We start from the raw sequence: 12,489 nt of genomic DNA, 5'->3' as shown, positions 1-12,489 counted from the left end.
GGAGCCAGCGTACAGCTTCCGGGTCATGTGGCCAGCATGACTAAGCCGCTTATGGAGAACCAGAGCAGCGCATGGAAACACTGTTTACCCTCCCGCCGGAGCAGTACCTATTTATCTACTTGCACTTTGACGTGCTTTCAAACTGCTAGGTTGGCAGGAGCAGGGACTGAGCAATGGGAGCTCAACCCGTAACAGGGATTCGAACCGCCAACCTTCTGATCGGCAAGCCCTAGGCTCTGTGGTTTAACCCACAGCACCACCCGTGTCCCATTCTACTTCGGATATAACTGGCCAAATGAAGTGTTCTGTTCAGCAAAGGGATGGCCAGTGGACAGGTGTACCTCATTACTGGCTGAAAATCAAAAGTGCATTCATTTAAAGCGCATGAGTTTCCCCAAAGAATTCTGGAAATTGTAGTTTCCCCTTCCAAGGCCTACAGCTCCCAGGACTTTTTAACAAATGACAGTCCCCAGGACACTGGGGGAAATCGTGTGCTTCAAATGTGTGTTGAACGCATTTTAAATGCATGGTGTAGATCCAGCAGAAGTGCAAGAAATATATTTTAAATGCATGCATTTCGTACACCACATCAGTACAGAAGTGGCTTTCCAGCTGCAAAAGCTGTTCATCAAGAAAGGGACCAGAAACTAGATAAAACAGGAAATCTTCAATTCTGTAGGTTAGATCTTTGGAAGCCCTGGATCAGTAACATTGTAGTATTTAGTTGGAAATTGCATGTATGCAAGACTATTCAAGATGCTAATTTAGTTTATATGCCTAGTCTCCTTAAAGTTTTGTGTTGGTATTGTTGTTGTTAATGAATTTACCTATGCACAGGCCTATAAAGTATTCCATGGCTTCCTTGAAAGGAAATGACCACAGACCTTGTACTTATTATACACCAGATGGCACTATTTCTTTTCCATTGGGCTGCAGTTTGGCTACTAGACAACTGAAATGTGCATGGTGATGGCTTCCAGGTTTTTAAAATCTATATAGGGACATATCCGTATTATAATTTAAAGCACTGTTATACCACTTCAACAGCTGTGGCTTCTTCCAAAGAACCCAGGGAATTGTACTTTGTTAAGGTAGGGTTGCCATTCAAAAAGGAAAAACCAGGACAGGGCTCAAAAGTTGTGGAGTATTTTTAAGGAGGAAAACCCCGAAGTGCGATCTAAGATCCAGATATTCCACCTCTGAAACCCCGGTAAGGCAGCCCTAAGTTAAGGGTGCTGGGAACTCTGTGAATTTTAGCTCTGTGAGGGAAATAGGGGTCTCCTAAGAACTCTGTAGCCCCCATGCTACTTCTGATTCTTGATTCTAATGTATTATTTATTCTTTAAGTGACTTTAAAGTTCCAATTCTCTTTTGTAACTGCTAGGCTACCCTTTCCATACTTCTGCCCCCCCCCTTTATCGAATACCTTAATATACTGTCTTTCTGTGGTACTCATTCTGTTTCCCTTTCCTTGTGTTAGGCCTGTTCCTTACTAATATATTTTCTAACCAGAGCCAAAGATTTGATGCAGGGCAAACAAGGATAATGCCCTGATAGTTTTTGTCTTCATTTTACGGCAGCAGTGATGGGCTCCAGATTTGATCAGAGCAGCATCAGCAGGGTGCGAATGGGGTGCTTAATCCTTGCCCTATGGGCCGTTTCCCCAGTCAATATGGTTCCAGAAAACTGCTTTTGTTCTGTAAGGTTTAAGGCCATAGGGTTGCACGTATTGACTCTTCCTCCTCTTTGGCTTCTTGCACACTCCTAACATCTGCTCCAGAGGGTGGGGTGGGGCCTTCCATAGCAGACGGGGGCCCAGCGATCCTGGTTGGGTGCCATCGCGGCTGCCCCCCTGCCCGTGCTGAGTGCCACGCCCCAGGGACACCTGCTACGCCCCTGTGGGCAGCGCGCCATGCCCCCGGGACGCACGCCAGCCCCGCCCCCCCCTGCTTTCCACCCCCCAGTGTCGGAGCATGAAGCTCCACCACTGGCTAGAGAAACTGAAGGTTCTGTTGTGCAAATTAATTTCCTTACAGCAGCGGCCATTTTGGGCATAAGGGCTCTGTCAGGGTCCCAGAGTCCTCCTGCCTCCTTCCCAAAGCCTAGTATATTAATGATGATGTATGCTTTATGGTCAGGAAGGAGTATGTGTGCGTGTCGAATTTCACATGCAAGTGTTACATGAACTAGCAAATTTTTTAGTTGTAAGCTTCTAGTGAAGTATTACTTCACAAATAGTTTCTTCATGAGACATGCAATATTGCACAGTCATGATTTCTTCTTCGTATTACTTTCGGTTTCTAACTGCAATTTCCAGTAAAGCATTCCAACATTCTTTGGAATAAATTTCCCCAGAGTAGCTTCCTGGAATTGTCCTATTTATAAAATAATTTCAGTTTCATTTTTTTTTATCAAAAAAAATTTGCAAGCAGCACAAGTCACTGAAGGTTCAGCAACTAAAGCTGCCATCCTACGACTATTTAGGAGTTGGCAGCATCACTTTATAAACTCTAGTTCAACTTGTGAGTAAAAATAGGATTTGTGTTTCTCTTTGGAAAATGAGGCCCAGCAGAGACTGTGGTGTCTTTATGATATATGGTTTATTTATACATATATACAACCTCAGCCTAAGATGGAGGGGTTCACAGCATTGCACCCCAAAATAATATTGCTTCTTCCATAGCCACAGCCTTGGTTCCAGCAGTGATCAGCCACAGCTCTCTGAGATTGCTGTGCAACTTGCCTTGCTTGTAAGTCACATCCCTCCTAAGTCCAACCGTTCTAAGCTAAGCTTTATCTGACAGCCTGGGAGCCTGCCCTGGCTCTTTCCACCTGGCTCGGGAGAGGGCCTGCAGGGCTCCATAAAGGACTGCTGCTGCTGCTCGACAGAGATGGATCCTTTTTAAAATTGTTAATATTTAAATTGTTTTTATTTTTTATCTATATCATTTTAAATTGTTATTGATATTAATATTGTATTTTTTAGTTTTAGATTTTATGATTTATGTGGAAATTGTTTAAGGCTGTATTCAAAAGGCTAGGGCTCTGGCATGAGGAGTTGTACTTGCTGGGCACCTGCCAAGACCCCACCCTCACATGGGTTCCATGAACCCACACCTCCACACCCCCCCCCAATGTTCCTGTTCATTTGTCCTCTGACCATTCAAGCAGTGACAAGAGGGAATAGAGCTGCATCTTCCACATGTGTTGTAGATGGAGTTGAGAGTTGGCAACGAGGGGGGGGGGATTAGATTCCGTTTGCATTTAAAGGTGGATTTCCCTAATTCACACCCTCTGACACAATTTGCAAACTGAAAGTCAGCCGTCCCTTAAAACGTGCACTTCTGATTTCGCAAATCAGGGTAAAGTGTGTATAAAAATGCACCATATTATTCACTCTATAAGACGCACCAGACCACAAGATGCACCTAGTTTTTGGAGGAGAAAAACAAGAAAAAAAAATTCTGAATCCCAGAAGCCAGAACAGCAAGAGGGATTTGGCTTCTGGGATTCAGAATATTTTTTTCCTTGTTTTCTTGCTGTCCTGGCTTATGGGATAAATGTGCGCAGCCTCTCCCGGGCAGCGGGATGATGATGATGATGATAATGAAGAAGAAGAAGAAGAGGAGGAGGAGGAGGAGGAGTTTGGATTTGATATCCCGCTTTATCACTACCCGAAGGAGTCTCAAAGCAGCTAACATTCTCCTTTCCCTTCCTCCCCCACAACAAACACTCTGTGAGGTGAGTGGGGCTGAGAGACTTCAGAGAAGCATGACTAGCCCCAGGTCACCCAGCAGCTGCAAGTGGAGGAGCGGGGATGCAAACCCGGTTCACCAGATTACAAATCTACCGCTCTTAACCACTACACCAGACTGGCAGAAGCCAGGACAGCAAGCGGGGCTTTGTTCCTGTCCTGAGCGAGAGCTGCGCAGCGCCCCTTCAGCGAAGTAGAAGGAGGAACAGAAGGGGCTCCGTTCCTCCTCCCGCTTCGCTGAAGGGGTGCTGCGCACCTCTCCCTCTCTGCGCAGCGCCATTCGCTCCATAAGATGCGCTCACATTTCCCCTTACTTTTTAGGAGGAAAAAAGTACGCCTTATGGAGCGAAAAATACGGTACATGTTAGCGAAGACGAGATACGAAAATGCATCTGTATTAGGGGAAATGGTTTGCAAAGGTATATATCTCAGGCAAAAATGAACATGCAGAAATGGGTATGTTGGGGGAATTTGCACAAAGATGCTGGTGAATTTCCATGCAGACTTTTTCTGCAAACAGGTGGAAATGTGGAAGACTGAACTTAAGCGTAGAAAATTTGAAAGTGCCACCCTCGTGCATCCCTAGTGTACAGTCAGACTATGAATAGGCAGAAGCGAAGAGGAGGTGAGTCAATTTGGCATCCTGCCCAAGCAGGGTCTTGTGAAACCTGGAGTTGAGATTGCAGAAGACAATGAGTTCCTCAGAGAATGTAAATGCCTGAGTCACTACAGTCCTGTGTATTCCCTCACGATCCCCCATGAGTCATGGGACGTATGCTTGGCCAATATGAGAACATGAGATGGGTCACGGGGAGATCCACAAGGCTCTTGTTATCTTCATATGTGTGCATACCCTCCAACATTTCTCCAATGAAAACAGGGACATCCTATTCAATAAAAATATTTATTTATTTATTTATTTAAATAATTTTTATTGATTTTAACGTATCAGTTATAAAATGTACAACAAAACTTATCACTTATACAATCTTTTTTTTTACTTCCATCAGCACCTCTGATAATCCACCGTTTTATCTACTTCTTATACATTTCTTAACTTTATATTGCCTTTAAGTCTCTTAACAAATTATCCTTCCCCTCTCTGTTTTTGCTATACTTCCAATAATACTCCTCACAGAGCTTCATGCAAACCTACAAACGTCATCTGATCTTCACAAATACTTTTCAAATAATCCTTAAATTTACTCCAGTCTTCCGTGAATTTCTGGTCCCACCGGTTTCGAATTCTTCCTGTTAGTTTATCTAATTCTGAATAGTCCATTAACTTCATCCTCCATTCTTCAATCGTCGGTAATTCTTATTGCTTCCATTTTTGGGACAATAATATTCTTGCTGCTAATATTTTATTATTTATATCCCGCTCATCTGACTGGGTTGCCCAAGCAACTCTGTGCTGCTTCCAGCATATACAGAAACACAATAAAACAAACATTAAAAACTTCTCCCGATGCAGGGCTGCTTTCAGATGTCTTCTAAAGGTTGTATAGTTACTTATTTCCTTGGCTCAGGGGTCACATAACTCCATACCTTAGGACGTCCTAAGGAAACGTGCAGGATCAAATCAAAAACCAACATGGCTTCTGTATTTATGAGATTGTCCCTGGAAAATAGGGACACTTGGAGGGTCCCCATGTGTGGATGTGCTAAGCCTTTCCTGGGATTTTGCCATTAGCTACTTGAATGGCTCCAAGTGTTTCCCTTGGTAACCACCTTCTCTACTTCTGTGTCCTTGAAACTGACTTTATTCCCATTCTGCCCGATGAAGGGTTCTGGTAAGCGTGCATGTTGGGGAAATAAAAATATTTTTCATAGCTTGCAAAATGTTGTTGTGTCAGTTAGGAACTGCCTTTGTTGCTCTTCAAGCAAATCCCAGGCATGACCTAGGACTGTCCCAGAGCATGACTTGATCTGAAAGCGAGGGAAAAGGAAGTATTCTGTTTTCTCACCATGTAGCCTTTGGTTTTGGTTACCATTGTGCTCTTGGCTGGAGTAAAAAAGGGTCTTGGTTTACCACGGACCTTGGTGTTGCTCTTACTACTGTTCCTCAGAAACAACTACTGTCCATAATCTGTTCCCTACTGCACCAACGCCCTTGCCCTTTTCAAACAGATCTAAATTTGCACACAATCATAATTTCTTATTTGTTATTATTACATTTCTATCTCACCTTTCCTACAAGGAACTCAGGTATGGTTCCCTTCCCTTCAGAAGGACAGGAGTCATGCTGCCTTTTAACTTAACTAATGAAGAGGTGGGGACAAGCAAACTCAGCAGGCATCTAAGTAACATTGGAAACGGCCATAAGTCTTCAAATACTGAAGGTAAATTCAAAGGGGTAAAATATGGATTCCAACCAAGCTCCAGCTCAAATGTGGACAAACCTAACCTGTAGCTGTTTTGTCCTGTAGAAGAGGAATTTCACAGAGTAGTAGGAAACACAGAATAGGCTGATCATTAGTAATTTTTGTCTCTGACAGCAGTAACTGAGTTTTAAAGTATTGCACAATATTTGCCTGTAAGATACATCATAAGCATAAATGTATTTCTGCACATCACTTAACTCAGGAGTAGCAAGTTCTCCAGGACACCATGGGTTTGATGTCTCAATCAGCAGTCATAGGACTGTCATAGGCTAAATTTGACAAGATGACTCTCAGGGTTCCTTTCAACTCTGTAATTCTATGTGTCTATAATGACTTGAGTGCTGGTGCTTAGAATAGCATATACCGTATTTTTCGCTCCATAAGACGCACCAGACCATAAGACGCACCTAGTTTTTGGAGGAGGAAAACAAGAAAAAAAGTATTCTGAATCCCAGAAGCCAGAACAGCAAGAGGGATTGCTGTGCAGCGAAAGCAACAATCCCTCTTGCTGTTCTGGCTTCTGGGATAGCTGCACAACCTGCATTCGCTCCATAAGACGCACACACATTTCCCCTTACTTTTTAGGAGGGAAAAGGTGCTTCTTATAGAGCGAAAAATAGGGTAATTGCCTCTTTTTCTCTCTCTCCTTAAAATAATTTTAATTCCTTTCCCATTACAAACCTTCCAATTAATGACAAATCAATTCCAATCATACCAAATCATAATACAAACAGTACAGCTAACTGAACATTCCAATTAAAAAAAAATATATTCAGAAGGGGGCTTCCCATGCTCTGGATATCAAGAGATAATGTCCTTCATTTGTTTTCTGCTTTTCTTCCTTGTTGTTTTCCACTTTCATAATTCTGATCTTAACCGCCCTTCTCTTGTTCATCAGCCACTGGTGTATGACTCACTATCTTATTTAACAAAATCCATATATCTGTTAACCTGCAAGAGGCAATTTTTTTATTCCATGTTGTTTTCCATTAGTTGTTTTTAAGACACAGTGCCCTAGCTACCCAGAATTGCCTCTCTCTACTGATCCCTGGTCGGTGGGAACAAGCTGCCAGCCAGATACTAAACAGGGAATTTGGGGTGTGGAAGTTAGGTTCTAGTTCCTTAGAGCCTTTAGCTGTGTCAGTCTGGAGGTAGTGCAACATGAAGCATTTTGCCCTGGTGAGCAGGAACCAGCAGAACTTCAGATGTGGCAGTGAATCCGTTATTCCACACCTTCCTGGCCTCTCGTTAGGATTGCTCAGCTTTTACAACATCTGCTTTACTTGCACATATAAAAGCAGAACATAGTGGAGGCATACGGGGTCCATCACCAGACAGCATGGTTGCTAAACCAGCAAAAGGTTCCTCTTGAGGAGAACACCTGTACTTCCAGGATGCTTCAGCCAACAAGCAGCTCTCTCCTCCGTCTCAATTCTCCCCAAAACAAAAACTGGCTCCAAACTAAGACAGCTGGGACAGCTTAGTCAGTAGATCAAGAGGCTCTTAATCTTAGGTTTGTGGGTTCGAGCCCCACATTGGGCAAAAGATTCCTGTATGACTCTGTGAACTGTTCCCTTGCCTAACCTAGTGAGCTATCACCTTCTCCCAAGCTCTTTTTTGTGTGAAATAATTTGTATTGATTTTACAAATACAAAGCATAACTAAACACAAACTAATAATAAGAAATCTGTAAGAGATTCTCTGAATCTCAGGACTCCCCCCCCCCATGGAGTCTTCTTTTGAACATCTACAACTGCATATTCATCCACACTCCAGTTATTACATCAAACCATACTGTCCATAATAATTTTTACACTACAAGTGAATCAAAATCCTGCTCTTGTTTCCACCTGCTAACAGTGGTCCCCTAAGTAACTTACACCCCCCCCCATTCTTTAACAAAGTTTTTATCCTCTTGGTTTCTGAGTTTTCCAGTCAGCCACCTTGGCATAGTCCATCAGCTTGGTTTGCCATTCTGCTCTGGTAGGGACCTTATCTTCTTTACAATTCTGGGCTAGTAGCATCTGGGCGGCCATTGTTCCATACATGAAGAGTTTCTTCTGTTTCTTTAGTATATCGGTACCCGTAATTCCTAGCAAAACTTCTGGTTTCTTAACAAAAGTTATTTTAAGCATTTTCTCCATTTCATTATACAGTGGTATCTCGAGTTACAGACGCTTCAGGTTACAGACTCCGCTAACCCAGAAATAGTACCTCGGGTTAAGAACTTTGCTTCAGGATGAGAACAGAAATCGCGCAGTGGCGGCAGTGGGAGGCCCCATTAGCTGAAGTGGTCCTTCAGGTTAAGAACATTTTCAGGTTAAGAACGGACCTCCAGAACGAATTAAGTTCTTAACCTGAGGTACCACCGAATAAAGGGACGCGGGTGGCGCTGTGGGTTAAACCACAGAGCCTAGGGCTTGCCGATCAGAAGGTCGGCGGTTCGAATCCCCACAACGGGGTGAGCTCCTGTTGCTCAGTCCCAGCTTCTGCCCACCTAGCACTTTGAAAACACGTCAAAGTGCAAGTAGATAAATAGGTACTGCTCCGGTGGGAAGGTAAACAGTGTTTCCATGCGCTGCTCTGGTTCTCCAGAAGCGGCTTAGTCATGCTGGCCACATGACCTGGAAGCTGTACGCCAGCTCCCTCAGCCAATAAAGCAAGATGAGCACCTCAACCCCAGAGTCGGTCATGACTGGACCTAATGGTCAGGGGTCCCTTTACCTTTACCACTGTATATCATCTCCCAGAAAGCTTTTATTACCTTGCAAGGCCACCACATATAATAGGACCTGGGAGACCAAAGTTCAACTCCCCACTCAGCCAAAAAGATCACAGGAAGACCTTGGTCCAGTCATCATCTCTTAGTGCAACCTACCTCAAATTATTGCTATCTTCTTCTTTCTTTGACGATCACTCATAGCCGAGTAAGATTGTCTTCCCAGAATGTGGCCTTAGCAGTGTGTTCTATAAGAACAAAAGAAAGAGGAGCAAAACCATCTACACCACCTTGAGCTCCTTGCAGGAAAAATGGGATGTTGTTGTGGGTTTGGAGGGGTCAGTCTGGATAATGCCCCAAGTCCCTTCCTGTGTCCAGTGAAGTTTAGAATCTAGGGGAGTCTACTGAACTGGTCAGATGAGTTTCTTTGTAAGACAATGACCTTAGCTGGCCACTTAAGTGTCCTCATCAGCATCCCCAAAGAATTAGCTAGGTTTCAAGAGCTAGAAACTAAGTGACGGTGCCCTCCAGGCTAATTATCATCATCATCATCAAACCTTTTATTAGCATCACATACAACATCCAAAACAAATCAATACAGAATTACCACTTCCCCAGTGGCACAAAACATTTGCTCAAAGAAAGGAGGCAGAGCAGTCTGTCGTCACATCTCTTGGTCTCCAGGGAGATCAGACATCTGCAGTGTATTTCGATGACAAAAACCCAAATAGAGATATTTAGCCACTACCTTGGTGAGCTCCTGATTATTCCCCAGTAATAGAAAATGTATGACCCCTGGTTTCCATTTGGGGATACAGAGTTGATCTAGAAATTGTTGGCGGAGATCAGCATATAGTTTACAACTGAGAACCATATGTGTGAGGGTTTCCACCAGGTGGTCTTCACCTGGGCAAGTTCTTTCTCCTTCCACCCTGCCTGAGAACCTTCCCCAAAGGAGGTTTGATGGATTTGAATTCAACCTGGCCAGCGAAAATGCCCTTCTTTCTTGAGGGTTAAGCAGAAATTCAAGGTAATTATGGTGAGTTTCATGTGCCTAAGAAAGTTGAAAATAAAGAGGGGAACATGTTTTCTCTGCTGCTACTGTTAGTTCTTGGTGTTCAATATCCCACAACCTAGTTTTTATTATAGCCTTGGCAGATGGTAGGGACATTGATCGCAAAAGTTCCACTGACAGCCCGAGTTGCTGTACCTTCTGGTTAAACTGTTGTAGCCCTGGGGAAAGAAAGGGGTCTAACAAAACTTCGCTGAGGAGAGGATCTTTATCTGATGTAAGGCAGATGTTTAACCAGCACAGAAGAAATCTCGCCCAGGCGACAGTCTGTACCTTGTGTTGACCTCCCTCTAGACACAAGGCTGCATAGGGCTCCAGGCTAATAGGTGAGCCTACTCCTCACCCACCTAACTGCTAGGTGGAAGAACAAGAGCCAGAGAGCGAGCTGGAAACAGGCTGGAAGCTGGAGACACAGAGACAGGCTTGCTCTGTGCTGGATCCAAAGCTGTGACTAATGGAGAAGCACAATCTGTTGGGGTGTTAATGCTGTGAGCCCAGGTTGCCCATATGAGTAAATTAAACCATATATCCTAAAGACATTACAGTCTCTGTTGACCAAGGAAACCAAACTTGAGTAAGCACTTGAAAACCCCTGGGATTCTCTCACCACTCAGATATTGGGGTGGCATGTAACAATATAAATGCATTAATATGTTTAAAAATAAAATTTATAAATTCTTCAAATACCGATGATTAAAGGCACTTTTTAAATGTTACTTGATACGTAAGCTTTGTATCAGCTATTTCCGAGTCTCACATCAACCTATGGAACATTTATTCATCATTATAGTGACATTTGCACTGTTTTTGAGCTTTAGCGTCAGAGTGGGCGTTGGAAATGCCTGACAATAGGCTTATATGACAATTGACCTTTTAAAATAAGGTTTCAGCAATTGTTGCTTCTACTTAGCCTGTCAGCACAACCACCCTTCTTGCAAACATGTCCCACAGCCTGATGAGTGAATTAAATAAATACTTCCATTCCTAATGCAAGTTCAAACCAATCACTTTTTTGTGTGACTCTTGGGAAATTTTTGCAAAACCATTTCACTGATAAAGCCGAGAGAGGGCTTATTTTTGGATAACTTTTCAGTCAACTGGGGTGGGAACGTGGTTGGAGAATAAAGAATTGGGAGTGTTCTTTCAGTGGGGAAAGAAGCTAAGTGAACGTTCAAGAGGAAGTTCCCTTACCACCTGAAGCAGATGAGTTCAGAGGCTTCCAATTGCAGTGTGCAAGGTAGACTAGCTTGTATTAGCTTGTGCAAAGGGCAAAGCATAAAACTGTACCAGTTTGCATCAATATTTGTGTGAATTGGCTCTGACTTTGCTTTTAAAAAATGCAGTTTGTATTAACCTTTTCCATAAACGGATAGACACATGCACATATATGTAACCGAAAGAAAACAATAGGAAAGTATAGGAAAAGAAAAGAAAGGAAAAAATAACCATCAACAACTACCCCGTTGAGGAAAGAATTGCAAGAAGCATACATTTTGTGGCTTAGGGCTCTCGCATTTACGGGACCGCCTCTCCTGGTATGCCCCGCAGAGGACCTTAAGGTCCATGAATAATCATAGTTTAGAGATCCTGGGCCCTAAGGAAGTCAGATTATCCTCCACCAGGGCCAGGGCCTTCTCAGTGATGGCTCCGACCTGGTGGAATGCTCTGTCCCATGAGACTAGGGCCCTGCAGGATTTAACTTCCTTCCGCAGGGCCTGTAAGACAGAGCTATTCCGCCTGGCTTTCAATTTGAACTTAGCCTAATCTTTTATTCCCCTTCCTTCTCTCCCCCTCCCCTTTTTTATGAAGATTCCCAACTCTGGGATCCCACAGCTAATTCCCCCCTGGTCTCCTCGCTGGCCCAAATAGGACTAACTTAGCCAGCTAATGTTTACTGGATGGATTTCCCCCCTAAATTGATTTTTGAATTCTGAATTTATTGTTATTCACGTTTTAAACTGTATTTTATGCTCTTTTTTGTTGCATCAATTAAGTGTTTTAAATTTGTTGTTAGCCGCCTTGAGCCCGGTTTTCTGAACTGGGAAGGGCGGGGTATAAATAAAAACTTATTATTATTATTATTATTATTTTGCAACGATGCAATGCTGTGTACATGTCACAGGAGCACTGCTGAGCTGGAGCAACTGATGATATTGAACAGGATCCAACAGAACACCTGTACCATGCTCAAAGTTGTCTTGAGCCCCATGGAAACCTTGGCAGGACTGGTGGGAGGGAGAGTATAAAAGTGCTGAGCTTGACACAGGCTGAGTAGTTCATCTGGAGGCATCCCTGCCCCACTGATGCTAGAGAAGAAGAAGAAGAAGAAGAAGAAGAAGAAGAAGAAGAAGAAGACAGGAGTGCCTGGCGTGCTCTGGTCCATGGGGTCACGAAGAATCAGACACAACTAAACGACTAAACAACAACAAATAATAATAATAATAATAATTTATTATTTATACCCCGCCCATCTGGCTGAGTTTCCCCAGCCACTCTGGGCGGCTCCCAATCAAGTGTTAAAAACAGTACAGCGTTACATACTAAAAACTTCCCTTAACAG

Source organism: Podarcis cretensis (genome assembly GCF_951804945.1).
Source record: "Podarcis cretensis genome assembly, chromosome: 17".
Lineage (NCBI taxonomy): Eukaryota > Metazoa > Chordata > Lepidosauria > Squamata > Lacertidae > Podarcis > Podarcis cretensis.
The sequence above is the reverse complement of the archived record's forward strand: the minus strand, read 5'-3'. Positions refer to the sequence as shown.